At 38.7% G+C, this 15,683-nt stretch overlaps 1 protein-coding gene across 26 annotated transcripts in view; it reads left to right on the plus strand.

The window, feature by feature from the left end:
* The window catches only part of MAP2 (microtubule associated protein 2), a 231,219-nt gene that overhangs the window by 135,770 nt on the left and 79,766 nt on the right, over nucleotides 1-15,683 (plus strand). The window contains exon 1 of one of the 26 annotated variants that reach the window (XM_070422010.1): nucleotides 9,543-9,616. The exons of the other annotated variants lie outside the window; for them this stretch is intronic. The gene's annotated coding sequence lies outside the window, so the exon portion shown is untranslated. Of the gene's footprint in view, nucleotides 1-9,542; nucleotides 9,617-15,683 lie in introns of those variants that run through there. 26 annotated transcript variants of the gene reach the window in all.

Consider the following 15,683-nt stretch of genomic DNA (forward strand, 5'->3'; position numbering starts at 1 on the left):
AGGGCTGTGTGTGCTCAGGTGGCAAAAACACAGACTTAGAAAAGTTTGTATAATGTCAAGGTGAAGCCCCAGATGTCCTGCTTTTCTGGCAGAGGAATGTGTACTTGCCTGGGGGGACGTGTTACACATTCCAGGGAGCTAAGGGTTCTGCTTTGCTGAGCTGTAGCAGGTCCCGTGGCTGCCGGAGGATTTTGTTTTCCATACTGTGTGCATTCACTCAGTTACACTAATTTACCTCTGAGATTCCCTGATCTGTCCAGCATTTAAGGCGAGGTACCAAAAAGGGGCTGTAGAGAGCAAGCAAGATGCACAGACTTTTAGAATGATTGCATTTGTTTCTTCATAGATTCAATTCAGTATTCCTGGCCAACGCTGAGTTATTCATTCAGTTTGCACCCAGTGCCCTTGAAACAAGAACGCTGTACAAATCCCTCTCTTAATCTGCCCTAATCAAGATGAGCTACTTTGGGAGTTTGGCCCTTGAGTTAACAAAAAATGACTGTCATACAGGGAGTTCAGCACTGTATCTACATAATCATAACTTGCAGCAGAAAGATTTCTGTCCTGGTCTTAAGAATCTTACCAACATTCATTTTAATGATACAATTGTTCTCTGGTATAAACATCAGCCATTAAAATATAATTGGAAGCAAGAAAAGGGAGATCTTCCTACTTGTGATGGACTGTCTTGCTTTGTCTTGGAAGCTTTTGGTAAAGGATTTCACCATAACATTGCCTTTGAAGTTTCACCGGAATGACTTACAGTAGCAGCCTGCTCACAGAGAGCAGTGAGGATATTCCCTATTGTGCAGGCAGGCAGGTTACCCTGTGGACATGAGTCTTGTTTGTGGGGAGAACATGGTTCAGTTCTTTTATTACTTAAACAAAAATAACAAATAATTATCCTGCTGTAAAAGGAATACTGATAATTATAGCTTGCCAGGCATGTTGTATAAGAAGATAGGAAAGACACAGTGTTCGTGTCAGCAAACCCCAAAACAGACTACTTCTGCAGACTGAAATACACGCCCACATCTAAAGGCCACCCCACTGAAACCCTAAAAATTTCAGGGCTGAATGAGACTATATGGTTACAGTATATTAAACATAGTCAGAGAGAGAGAGAGAGAGAGAGAGAGAGATTCATTTTGTGAACCCAATCTAATCAGATATTAGTTACTTAGAATCTATTAAGTTGTACATATATAGAGAAGCTTCAGGAAAATCTGTATAAATCTCTGCCTTGTTTTGATGACATCATTTTTTGTGTGTGTTTTTGTTTTTTTTTCATTTTGTTTTGTTTTTTGTTAATCCTCACCCAAGGATATTTTTTCATTGATTTTTAGGGAAAGTGGAAGAGAGAGAGAAAGACACAGAGAGAAACATCAATCTGAGAGAAACACATCAATTGGTTGCCTCCTGCATGAGCCCTGACCAAGGCCTGGGCCAAGGAGGAACTTGCAATCAAGGTACGTGCCCTTGACCGGAATCGAACCCAGGACCCATTGGCTGACACTATCTGCTGAGCCAAACCGGTTAGGGCTGATGACATCATTTTGAATGTAATATTTATGACATTTGAAAGTTGAGATCATGACTGTGAGTCATTCGCTTTTGCATCTACTGGTATGAGGCTATCTTTTTTGGAGCTGAGTTAACTGTATAATTAAATTGCTATTTAAAGGAAGAATAACAACATCAAAAAGTCAAATGTTAACTCAAGTGAGCATGGTAAAGAAGGTCTGATATTTGTATTTTAAGAGGACATCACAGTAAACTTAGAGCATTAATATTAAATATATAATTTGCCATTGTATTAATATTGAACTCAAGCAGAAATATTTATTAACCTTAAAATGTTTTTTAATTTTTTTTATGATCAGTAAAGTAGTAGTATCTGCCAGTTAGTATCCTATATAATAAAAGGCTAATATGCAAATCAACCGAATGGCAGAACGACCGGTTGCTATGACATGCACTGACCACCAGGGGAAAGACACTCAATGCAGGAGCTGCCCCCGGTGGTCATTGTGCTCCCACAGGGGGAGCGCTGCTCAGCCATGGCTGGTGAGCACAGCAGCAGTGGCGGGAGCCTCTCCTGCCTCCACAGTAGCGCTAAGGATGCCCCATGGGCAGACCTAAGTCGTCAGTCAGACATCCCCCAAGGGCTCCCAGACTGCAAGAGGATGTAGGCTGGGCTGAGGAACGCCCCCCACCCCCACCCAGTGCATGAATTTCATGCACTGGGCCTCTAGTAAGAAAATATTAACAAAACTCATCCACTTACAAATATTTCTTATGTTATACTATACATATCCAAGGTACATTTCCAAGTAGGTGGCATTCTACTTTCAAATAAGAGTTAGGAACTATATAAACATTACATACAATTTGACATTTACAACAATTAAAGAATTGAGGGATGTTCTGCATATTTAATACTTTTTTTATTCCAGTATCTGAAGAAATATGTACTTAAATACAGGGAGAAACAACTGTTTCATTGACTAAGATGAATTAGCAAAGCAATAATATAAAATTTTATCACAGGGTCACTCCATACCTAACAGATTTTGAAATATGGTAGATTATTCCCCGAACCCCCTGACCGCCCCCCTTCCCGCCCCCCGCCATTGCAAGTCTTCCATGTAATATCATGTAGATGCCTTATACAGTGGTGTGTTCCATCATTGGATCCTAATCAGTCTAGTACCCTTTTACTTCACTGCTTGAACCTGTTTATATTTCTAGCTATCACCTTCTTATTCCCTTTGCTATCCGAATCCTCTAGCATGTCCGCTCCACTTATTGCCTCATTTCTTATCTGTCCTACTCTCTTCTTAGCATTTTACTAGATTTCTTTTTCACCCTACCACTTGCTGAAAATGTTTTTTGAGAGATCGCCTTTGCTAATCTTGTTAAATAATTGAATGGTTGCCTCTTAGCTTTTATGTTGAGTGACTCTCTTTGGTATGGCAATGATGCAATAGAAATAATATTGAAAACTTGATTTTAGTCTTGATCTGCCACCCACAGCTGACTGTGAAACCTCTGATAAGTTATAAAACATCAAAAGACTGACCAAGATTAAATACTGTACACATATGAAAAAAGGTTTTATTAGTGGCCACCCATCTCTCCTTGAAACCTCATTTTTATTAAATTCTGCAATACTGACTTGTTCTATTTTTCATTATTGCCCTTGCTAGCTTTTCCTCATCCAGCCACCTTACCATTGGCCTATCCCAAGACACTTGTTTTGCATATGTTTGAGGAGCTCATCCTTTTCAATTAAAGATTAATCTCACTAAAACACAGATGACTTATATCTTATCTAAAACCTCCAAGAAATCCCTGTTACAATAACATAAATATATTTTCTTCCAACTAGGATTCCAAGCCCTCTGTCTTATGCCCCAAACTATATTTCCAGTTCTATCCGCCACAATTCCTTGTGTGCCAAACACTTGCAGTTCTCATGGACCCATTCTCTGCTACTTCTATGCTTTTGTTTCTGTTATTTTCTCAGTTTCTTCTCCTATCTCTCATCCTCTGCTTAAATACCATGCTCTCCTGAATAATTGAAATTTAACGGAATCTTTCTTGATCTGTACTTTTTCTCCTGTGCTTTCAACCTAGGCTTTGTGCTATAATTAACTGCCATCCCAAATAAGCTCTTGAAGTCAGGGAGACTGTTTCAGCATTTTTTTTAACGGGGTCTAAGTAGAAAGGGTATAATTCAGTATCTAATATATATATAGTAGCAAATGATGGAATAGTCAAAATGAATATTCTGAATTATTTTAATTCATTATAGGAAGATTTATTTTTTTCACTGGGCTTAAACCTTTTGAAAATTTAAAATTCTAAACAAAGTTAACATTTACCAAATTAACTTAGATTTTAGTATTAACACCATGAATTAATTAACATAACCAGTGGGTCATTGATTTTTTTAAAAATTTTATTTTTTTTTAGTAACAGCTATATTGAGATATAATTCACATACAAAAATTCACCATTTTACCTGATACAATTCATGGATTTTTAGTATATTCACAGAGCTATACAACCATCTCCACTATCTAATTTTAGAACATTTTAATCACCCCTTCCCCCCCCAAAGAAGCCCCATATGCGTTAGCAATCACTCTTCGTTTTCACCTTATATGAACCATAGGCAGTCACTAATTTAGTGATACAAGCAAAAAGAAAATGTGCAAGCCTTACATTTCTCTCCCAGGGCTGAGCTACATTAAGTAAGGTACAACTTGCTGGGAAATGCATATCTGTTTTTCCAAAATTTGTGGTAGATAGAATCCATGGCATTTAAAGTTTGCTATTACTGGATTCCTTGCTATCCAAAATAGAAATTTGTCTAAATGTCATAGAATAAGCAGCTATTTATTAGACTTCTCCTATTTAATTTTGTAAAGAACTATTCCCAACCCTCCTACAGACTAAGCAATCAAAGCTATTTGAGAAGTAATAAATAAATATATATATAAAGGCGATTTCACCCATTGCACAATAACCACGTCTTAGACCTGTAATATCTAAAGAGTATGGAAATAGTTCTCTAAATTGCAAGTGGTTGCTACCTATTTCTTGAGCCCAAATGCTTTTAACTTGAGGTTCTTTGGCTCTAAGGCAATATGTGAATGGGACCCAGCTTTTGTACAAATAAAAGTCAAATATTCATGGGCATAAATCCAAAGCTTTCATTCAGTTTTATAAAGAGTTTATCACAGCCCAGTTGGTGTGGCTCAGTGGTTGAGTGTCAACCTATGAACCAGAAGGTCACAGTTTGATTCTCGATCAGGGCACATGCCTGGGTTGCAGGCTCAATCTGCAGGGCAGCTGGTCAGTGATTCTCTCTCATCATTGATGTTTCTATCTCTCGCCCCGATAAAAATTATACATATTAAAAAATAAAAGCTTATCACACACACACAAAAGCTAAAGACCAGTTTTTCTGAGAAGAGGAACAATCATAAATTACTAGGAAAAATGCTTGGTCTTATTTTGTATCACTGATGGAGGTGTAAGCCTATACAATTAAAACAACAACATTTAAACTAACAGTTATCACTAAGCTAAGATCTTATGAACAATATTATTTTTTAAAAACTAATATAGTGACAGTCAAAATAATGGATTACCTCAATAGGATTAATTATATATTATATAGCAGTTATTTCTCAAACTGTGATCCTCAGATTACCGTCTAAGGATTCATATGGAGTGCTTGTGAGGAGGTAGATTCCTGGACCCACTCCAGACCTCTGCAGTCAGAATCCCTGGATTGGAACCCAGGACTCTGAATTTTTAACCAGGATCCCAGATGGTAGTGATGTCGCCCATGTCTGGAAAGTGCTTATAGAACATAATAAATGGGAACGCTCTTGAATGTTTTTGACAAACCTTCCCTGCCCAATTCATGGAGTTGTATAGCAATACCAGTACATTGTGACAAACACTGAGTATTTGTCAGACCCCTCGTAAGAAGCTTTCTCTAAGTTATCTCTAGTCCTTCAAATTGTTCTATAAGAAAGTAGATTTTATGATCTATAATTTATGGATGAAGAAATTAGGGCCCAATGAAATTGAATCACTTGCTACCCAGAGGTCTGGTTGGCTCCAAAGGCTGTCTTTCTCTCTGTTGAGCAGCTTCTTACTCTAACCACTTCACTGGTTCCCCATTGTAAGAAATATTTTTCATATGAGTCCAACAGCCCTAGTCAGCACCCATCAAAGTCCATGGTCATCAACACAATTAGAGATTTATAATGAACAAAGTATAACACATGAGCCTCTCTCGCTAAGCACAGCTGTCTGACACTTTTCTAAAAGAAGCTTCCAGAGGTAACACTTTACAGGCAGGAATAGTGTGACAATGAGAAAATTGCTTCCAGTTATTATAATTTAACAAGCAGAGAATATAAAAGAAAACCAAAAAGTGACCCTAAAACCAGTCTGTACCATTACCGCCCCCCCCCCCCCAAAAAAAAAGGAAAAAGGAAATAAAAACGTCAAAAGAGAAAACATCTCTGTGTAACCTACAAAGGAGCTAGAACAGGGGTGGGCAAACTTTTTGACTCGAGGGCCACAATGGGTTCTTAAACTGGACCGGAGGGCCGGAACAAAAGCATGGATGGAGTGTTTGTGTGAACTAATATAAATTCAAAGTAAACATCATTACATAAAAGGGTACGGTCTTTTTTTTTTTTAGTTTTATTCATTTCAAACAGGCCAGATCCGGCCCGCGGGCCGTAGTTTGCCCACGGCTGAGCTAGAAGATGGGTCTGTTGAGCTTTTTTAAAACATGAGTTTTGATAAGAATTGTGCCTCACAGAGATGGCTCTGAAATGTGTGCCATAGCATTGGAATTAAGCTTCATTTCATTCAGTACTTTCACTGGGCACCAACAATGAAATTATTCAATTTAAAAATATCCCAACAAACATCTGTTTTATAGACTTTTACTTGAAAAGAGATTAAACCTTTTGCCAATATAGTAACTATAACATAAACTATTCCTGCAATTTTGAGAGTGACAATAAAACACATTTTATAGTTATTCCTCTAGTTGTATTTTTAAAAATAAGTTTGCATTTCAGTGATGTATGAAGTCTTCAGATTAAGAAATTTACTGGTAACTGGACTTTTAAGGAGGCTTAATTACAATAATTATTTCTTTTAAGATATCTTCACAGATTATTTCTTTTTGAGGAAAAGGATCTTAATTATTAATTAATTATTTAAGAGAAAATGACTTCATTTGTATGATGCTCAAAACCAATTCTCTGGGAAATCGGAAGCCAGAAATTTCCCCTGGGTCTGTTGTGGCTGAGCTTCTCAGCTGGCGTATAATGGCTATTCCTTGTGGTCCCATTGGAAGCTGTGTTTTCAGTAGGCAGCTATAGCAAATAATTTGTTAAATGAATGGGCTGTTACTGGACATTTATAATTACACTGAAACTTTAGAGACGATTAGATGATGCTACCCAGGATCAATACTGTGTTTGAGAACATGGTGAAGAATGAATGGTAGATGTCTCTTGTGAGGATAGTGCATGGGTTCCTTTAAGGCATTAAAAAAAACATCATATTAGAACAAGTTTCAAAGGGAATTTTATTTAAGGACAGAGAAGCTTATAACTTTCTTCTGAAGTTAAAGGTTCTTCTCTTTTGTTCTAGCAGCAGTTATGTGTGTGTGTTTTTTAATGAATAATCTAGTAGAAATTTATATTCCAGATTTTAGTGTTAAAGTTGTATCGGGAACCCATGAATCCATCTATACTTTATTGTGATGGCTTTCAGTCAATTTCTGAGGCGATTGCTGAAATTAACTTCTGTTAGACCAGGGTCTCATCATCCCACTGCCAACCCCAGTGTAATCACTAGGAGATCTCAAAGAACCAGTGAGAGTAGTTTAAGGGCTTGAAGCAGACTTGCTGTGCACAGGGGAAATATATGCAGTTCCTGCTAACTAGGTAGAGCCCCCAAAAACATGAGGCAAAGAGAAAGTCAGAAATGGATTCCAGTCTCGTATTTTAAACTATTTTTTTTTCCCTCTTTTCTTTAGCTGCATGAGTTTGCTTTTAGCTGAATGAGTCTGTTTGGTATTGCATTAAAAATAGGAATGCCCGATCAGAGTGGCTCAGTGGTTGAGCATTGACCTATGAACCAGGAGGTCAGGGTACATGCCCGGGTTGTAGGCTCGATCCTCAGTAGGGGGCATGCAGGAGGCAGCCAATCATTGATTCTCTCTCATTATTGATGTTTATATCTCTTGTTCCCTCTCCCTTCCCCTCTGAAATCAATAGAAATATATTTTTTTTAAAATAGGTTAGATGTGAGATAGATACTAAAATCATAAATAAATTAAGCAAAGCAAAACAAAAGCACTGTACTGTAGGATCTGTACTCCCTCACTAAGAAGGTACTGGCCAAATCCTTAAAGTGGAAGCCCCTGCTAACGGTGAAGTAATGCCAGTCACTCTATGCAGGAGGCACACACAGAGCTTGCTGTTGGCCCTCATTGCTGGGAGATCCCAAAGAGATGGGGGCAGTCCTGGGAGTGAGGGAGAGTAGCCCCATGTGTGGAGTTCGATCACTCTAAGATCCCAAATGGGATGAACTGCTGGGAGCCACACACACAAAATAATACATTTTTAAGTCACAATAATTGTTTAAACACTGTTCATTGGCCCAGAGTAGCTCTAAAAACCATTCTCCGAGTATGAGGGTGAAACCCTACCTCTGAAGCAAACATCTGTGTCTGCAAATACCAAAGGTGGTTGACTAGTCCCAGGGGAGGCCAGGGGAGGCCAGAGGAACCCAAGCAAGGCGACAGCCCTCACATGCCTTTGGAACAACAGTAATTAGAGCAGCTGGAATATTTGCAACTTCATTGGCTTACTTGCTGTTTTTGTTTAGATTTTAATCTCATTTTCATATGTTTTTGTATAAATCAGGCACATGTGGCTTGATTATAGACCTGAAGTGGCTACTAGGAGCTTCAGATAAAAGTCTTTTGGGACCTGCAATGCTGGCTTCTGTCCCTCCCTCCCTGGGCCCCTCCTGCGCTGATTTCTGCACTCTTCCCTCCTCCATTCCCACTGCTGTGTGCTTAAATTGAAGCCAATTAAATAAAGCATAATAATAGAGTACCATTCTGAAAAGAGCACAAAGAAGGGGAATTGCATGGCCACCATGGCTACTGACAGAATAATTAGAAGCGAGGGAAAACATTTTAAAGGGCTCCCCAGCAGACATCTGCCGCCTCCTTTGCCTCCTATTGATAGGGAGGCAAGCTTTTTTCTTTATTTCTTTATTTTTTTATTTTATTTTATTTTTAGTTATCAGTATCTCTCTATGCCAAGTCCTCCCCTTTGGTTTGATAAAATCTTAATGATACATCCTTGTGTATCTTAATATTTCTAAGCTACTAATGGGAGAATTATTGGATTATGTATGCATGAATATTGTTATGGAATTTCCAGAACACCTGGGAGCATTAAAATAGTGGATCCAGATATATTTCAAGGCTAGCGTTTACTTTGATATATCCTCTCAGCCAGCAAGTAATACTCTCCCTCAACTAAGAAATCTTCACTCCTTAAAATGGGTCACTACTGGCAGTTTCTTTAGTAATAAAATGCTGGCTGCCACTGTTAAGAAAATAACTTGGGGAGGAACAGAGATATTTCAAATTCACCTTCAGAAGGGGGAGGGGTGGGCGTTAGCTCAGTCCTCACTGCCCTAATTAAGTTATCACTTGTTGCCTCCTGGACAATATGCAGCAAAAAATGAAGGACCTGAGTCAGCTGGAGATCACCCTTAATTGTAAACTCTTCCCCAGTGAGTTGATGAAATCCTCTAGAGCCTTCAGCTCTTCGAGCTAAAAGTAGATTTGCTAGAATTTCATTTTTCCAGTCAGATGACTGCAGCACAGCGTGTTTCCCCCTCTCTGATGGAGTCCTCTTTTCTGTGTGCTCGCCTTTTCAAATTCTCCAGCAGACGGGAACGTCATCCTCACAGAGTGTGGGAGCTCAGGCAGAGAACATCCCCTGTCGGCTGAATTCTGACTTCTTTAGACCACAGCTGGAATGTGAGTGCTTACATTGACCTCAGAAACAGCCTGGTGCCCTGTCACCCCGGTTCAGCTAAATGCCTTCTCCCTGAAATCTCTGTATTCCCTGCAGGCTGACAGATGGCGCCCAGCAGGTGAACTTGGGGCTATGAGCGAACGAGATGCTTTCTTTCTCTGGCACAATCCTTCTCAAAGCCGTCCCATGTCCTAAGAACTTGCAAAAGGTATTTAGCTGCTAGGCAAAACCAAAGAGAGGAGCCGAAGCTAGAAAACCATGCACTGGCATGAACTTTGCTGAAGTTAATACATAGTCTCTTCACAAGCGGATAGAGTAGCGCCCCATGGGGAAGAAACACAATTTGAAGGCTGATATGGACATACTGTGATTTCCCACAATTGCCAAAGCACTTTTCTACAGATGGTTTTATTTCATTCTTGCAGCACTCTGTAAGGGAAATCTCACTAATAATCTCTGTTTTCCTAGTGATAATACTGAAGCTGCAAAAAGTTGGAAGGTCTGCCCAATAGTTTACAGCCAGAAGGTGATATGCCAGGATTCCAACACAGCTTCCATATCCAAAGTTTTTGTTATTTGTTTTTCAAAGATCTGACTTAATCAAATTATAGTCAGAATGGTTAGGGAAATGAAGTGTTATTCTTTCATATATTCATTCATTGAACCTTTACTAATCACTCACTTTCAAATCAGGGAGACAGTAAGCCAGGTAGATAAGGTGATTCACTGCTTGGAGTAGAAGAGTTCATGTACACAAAACTAAAGCCTCAGCACACTTTTCCATTTCCTGTAGTGCCTAACCTTAATTTTTTATTCATTTGATGAATAGTTACTGAACAAGTACCACCAGGCAGGGAATGTAGCAGTAAACACAAAAGAAAATGGCCCTGCCTTTCTAGAGTTTACAGATTAGTTAAGGTGGGGAGGACAAGAAACAAACAACCAAATAATACACAGTGCTGCTGATGGTATAGGGCAGTGGTCAGCAAACTGCGGCTCGCGAGCCACATGCAGCTCTTTGGCCCCTTGAGTGTGGCTCTTCCACAAAATACCAAGTGCGGGCGCGCACATACAGTGCGATTGAAACTTTGTGGCCCATGTGCAGAAGTCGGTATTTTGTGGAAGAGCCACACTCAAGGGGCCAAAGAGCCGCATGTGGCTCACGAGCCACAGTTTGCCGACCACTAGGGAATTAGTAATAGGAGTAAAAATTGTTAACACTTCTTGAGAAAATTTGATAACATGGCCAGCCTTATTTGAAATGCACTGCCAACTCTTATATGGCTTAACATCTTTTGCCTTTCATTTGTATTTATTTTTTAATCCAAAATACTATGAAACAAAGAATTCACATATTTGATAGAAACCAATGGCTTCTAGGGTTGGAATAAATTAGTAAAAAAAGGTTAGGGATGTGAATTACTTTCCATTTCAACGAGCCTTAATTAACAATACAAGGTAGTTCATATGAATGCCAAATAAGTGCCTGAAACAAAAATCATATGCCAGTGGACAGAGAGATGTTTCTAGAGGTAGTTGGCGGGACTTCATTGAGAAAAGAGCTTCAATTCAACTAAAAGCTGACAAACCTAGGAGGGAATGGAGGGAGGGTTGGAGGAGGAGACAGGAGAGAGGAAGTGAAGAAAGAAATAGAAAGAAGGGGACTTTGCAGAAGAAGAAAAGAAAAATATGAGGATGAAATGAAAAAGGCAATTAATAGGTCTACAAAAGAACTCGCCAAAGAACATGTGAGGGTTTGTGATGGTATAGAAAGTTGGGGATAAAATTGAAAAAGTAGGGGGCAGTCATGGTATAGAAGTCCTTGATTTTGGCCTAGAAATTTGATTTTTTTTTTCATTCAGATAAGTTTTGTGATATCCTTATTGTGCCTCTCCTCAATTTCTTCTCCTTATACTACATGAATCTGCATTAACTTATCCTCCTACTTTAAAAGTGGTCAGTATTTGTATGAAAATTAGAAGCAAATGAGCAGATGGCCTTCCATCAAGCAAAGAAGTGTTATTTTTTTATCTATATATTCTGAATCTGAGCAGAAAACAGCAGTGTAATATATAAATAAGCGAAAACACTGACACATGTGCCTCTTTGCTGCCCAAGATTCTGTTTGCAGTGCCAATTCATTTATACAATAAAATATACATTTATTTATATTTATCTATATATTTTTAAAAATATGTTTTCACTGATTTCAGAGAAAGGAAGGGAGAGAGATAGAAACATCAATGATGAGAAAATCATTGATTGATCAGCTGCCTCCTGCCCCCCCCCCCCAACCCGCTTACTGGGGATCCAGCCCACAACCCAGGCATGTGCCCTGACCTAGAATCAAACCGTGACCTCCTGGTTCATGGGTCAACACTCAAAAGCTGAGCCACACCGGCCAGACCATATTTATGTTTTCAGAGTCAGTATGTATTAACAATTTAGCAAAATAAGATTTTAGCTGATATCAACGTGTATTATTTCTTTTCAACTCTTTTCAAAAAGTAAGCTTTTAAGCATGACCCTAATGTACTACCTGACATATCATGCCCCACTCTTGCAATCAAGATTTTTATTGTTCAACAAATCTCTATTTACCCTACCTCTCTCTCCATCCCTTGCATTTAGGCAGAGTCATGTGTTTAGTTGAGCCCAGTGGGCTGTGAGAGGAGGTGATGTACGCCATTCTGTGTTAAAGCATTTGAGAGCCAGTGCACAGCCTCCCTCCTACTGCAGTAATCCTGAGGCTCTGAATTGAGCCACAAGAAGACTATATCCCAATAGCTGGGTCACTGCATGGGAGAAAGAAAGGTGGACTGGAGAATTACCCTGCTCATATCAGGATTTGTATGAACAGGATATAAACCATTTTTATATAAAGACTCTGAGACTTAAACCTGACTTTTCTGACTAATTCAATCCTTTATCTTTCACTGTTTCTATCCTTCTTTACTGCCTTGAACTATATGGAGATGCTTTGAACAAAGACTGGATTATTTGTGCTAAATCGGCTTAACACAGTCTGCTAGTCCTTGGCAATAGCCTGAAGTAGCAGGTTTGGGGATGAAATGGGAAAACTCAACCTCACCTAGACTCTGAACAACTTGAGATCATATGTTTTGAATAGGGCTTTTGTTAAGCGTCCTTAACTCTTTCAAATGTATATTTTGAAGCATGTTTCCTTGGCAAGAAACATAATGTTCTCCTTAAAAGAAACCCCAAGAAAGAAATATCTCTGTTCAGCTGTCGGTGGTTTTGGCTCATGGTGACTTTCAGCTCCTGATAAATAAGTAGTGATCACGAGCTGCTTCTAAACCTATTGCGGAATAGAAATGGTTTAGCGGCATGTTCGACCAGATAATTTTATGTTGGCCACCGCTCTAGTTAAGATTGCTTGGGTGGTGGATATTTTCCCGAGTATCAGCAATTCAGTTCTCAGTAGTTGAAGTCTTGTTGTTCTGGACAAGTGCACTGAATTACACGAACTGTTCAAAGCCTTGCAGAGCAGATTGATAGAGGACATAGAGAACAACATTATTATTGTTTATTTGAGAGCTCAAGTAGGCTAATGCTAGCCAATGAGGTTAAGTGCAGCTCTTCAGAATCCCAGCAACTTCAAGCATCTGTTTAGCTTATCTGACAAAGTCTATCAAAATGAAAAGTATATCCTGTCCCTATCAATCTAGGGAAGATTTTGTCTTGACTTTGTTGCTTAATGAATTAAACAAAAACCATGCATTAGCAATATTTTCTTCACAAGATTCTAAAATAAATGTATCATTCTAACTTTAATGCCATAGGCACCATATATCTTGCAATTAAACATGCCAACATCCAAACATGTATTATAGGCAACCTAATTTCATCATATACACACCTTATTTATCTTAGTAATCAGCTAATAAAACTGATCATGTATAGATAAACAAGTGTTTATCTTGTGTTCCTTATTGACTGATTTATTCCAGGAATTTGTGATGCTGCTGCGCATCCTATTCTCTATCATGTGTAGGTTAGCCCTTAAATATAGTTGTTAACCATTGGACTTTATCAGGTGTTGTCAGTCATGATTGTCAACAATGTTTGGACCTAACTCTAAGAGGTTCTGGAAGGTGACCAAGCAAACCTGATAGAAAAATGGAGTAGATATCAGAGGCAGAACTACAGCTGAGCCAACTTCGATGTGTTCAAGAAGCTGGATATGCTGAGTAATAAATGTGCTTAGTATTTCTAGAAAATTGAAAGTTGCCATTCTTGAAATACCATTTCTCAGAGGAGTCACAAAGCCTTTATGTTTGAAAAGTTAAAGATCTAAAATCAACCTTAGGGTTATAAAGAATTGGTATATTGCTGAAAGGTTAGCCACTTTCTAGCAGTGTCATGCTGGGAAGGGCACTTAAAGTCTTGGCCTCAGTTTTCTCATCTGTTAACTAGGAATAACAATAGTTGCCTGTCTTAGAGGGTGATAGTGAGGAATAAATGAGCTAATATATAGATGAAGTGCTGCAAATAGTTTCTGGCACATAATAAATGCTGTGTAAATGTTTGCTAATATTGTTTCAGGGATGCTATAATCACTCTATATAATGTAACAAATACTAAAGCTGTGCCAAAGAATGCTCTCAATGAAAACTGTGTTAAAGTAAGTTCATCCTTTTCATATGGGATAAAAATATTACTTCTAACTGCACTGTATTAATTTAAGATGACGATTCAGTTTTATGTGCCTGATGAAATAGGCCATAAGTGCTTTTTAAAAATAAATCCCAGATGGCATTTATCTCTTTATCATAAAATAAAGTCTAGAAAAATAGATAGTCATTTTCATTTTATAACAACCAAAGACACACAAAGATCAGGATGATGGATAAATGGGCCATTATTGTTATGGCTAACTGGGTACCATTTCTTTTTTTACAATCTTCTCATTCTTTGCCCAATTATTTCTAAATTCTGTTGGAATGAAATTCGCTTTTAAGTGTTCAAGGCTGAAGTTTTACTTTCATTTATATATAACTATTGAGTTAATATTAGAAAGACTGTGAAAGACAGGATATTATTTTAAAATATTGCTTTACTATTACTCAAATGATGAACATGTTCTTTGATAATAGGTGTCGCTGAATGTTTTCTGTAAAGGGCCAGATAGTCAATATTTGGGTGTACATAAATATATAAAGGGCCATAGAGTCTCTGTCACAACCACTCACTCTGACAGTGCAGCAGGAAGGCAGCCACAGGCAACATGGAAACAAGGGGATGTGGTTGGTGTGCCAATGAACTGTATTTAAGGAAACAGGCAGCAGGAAGATGGATCTAATCTATGGCCCATGTTTGCTGACCCCTGTTCTATAGATTTTATTTTATTTTTTCTTAATTTTACTAGGGTAAATGATACATGCACACATATGTAATCTGTACTTGCACACTTATATACATGGGTGAATGTGGACTTGAAAATCATGAAGATGAAGAACAAAAAAAATGCATATTAAGGAATTTAAGGAAAATAAGGAATTTAAAGAGGATACAAAGCATGACATTTTATTCAGCATTCATTGATTAAGTACCCAAAATACCTTTTTATTAGAACAAGGTCTATCATTTTATTTGTTTTTTAAAATCACCCTACAAGATTTAACTTGCTTTTAATCAAAACTATTCTTAAAATTCTTTAGTCTTCAGTTATTACATATTGCGTTACATAAATATATGTCATATGTACATTTATAAATATACTAGAGGCCCGGTGCACGAATTTCATGCACTGGGGGGAGGGAGGGGGGTGTCCCTCAGCCCAGCCTGCACCCTCTCCAATCTGGGACATCCCTCTCACAATCCGGGACTGCTGGTTCCCAATCGCTCACCTGCCTGCCTGCCTGATTGCTTCTAACCGTTTCTGCCTGCTAGCCTGATCACACCCCCTAACCACTCCTCTGCCAGCCCAATCACCCCCAACTGCCCACCCCTGCCGCATCGGTCGCCCCCAACTGCCCTCCCCTGCTGACCTGGTCGCCCCTAACTGCCCTCCCCTGTAGGCCTGGTCTCCCCCAACTGCTCTCCCTC

Source organism: Myotis yumanensis, unplaced genomic scaffold (assembly GCF_028538775.1).
Source record: "Myotis yumanensis isolate MYYU_CA2020_CCGP unplaced genomic scaffold, mMyoYum1.0.hap1 SCAF_8, whole genome shotgun sequence".
Classification (NCBI taxonomy): Eukaryota; Metazoa; Chordata; class Mammalia; order Chiroptera; family Vespertilionidae; genus Myotis; species Myotis yumanensis.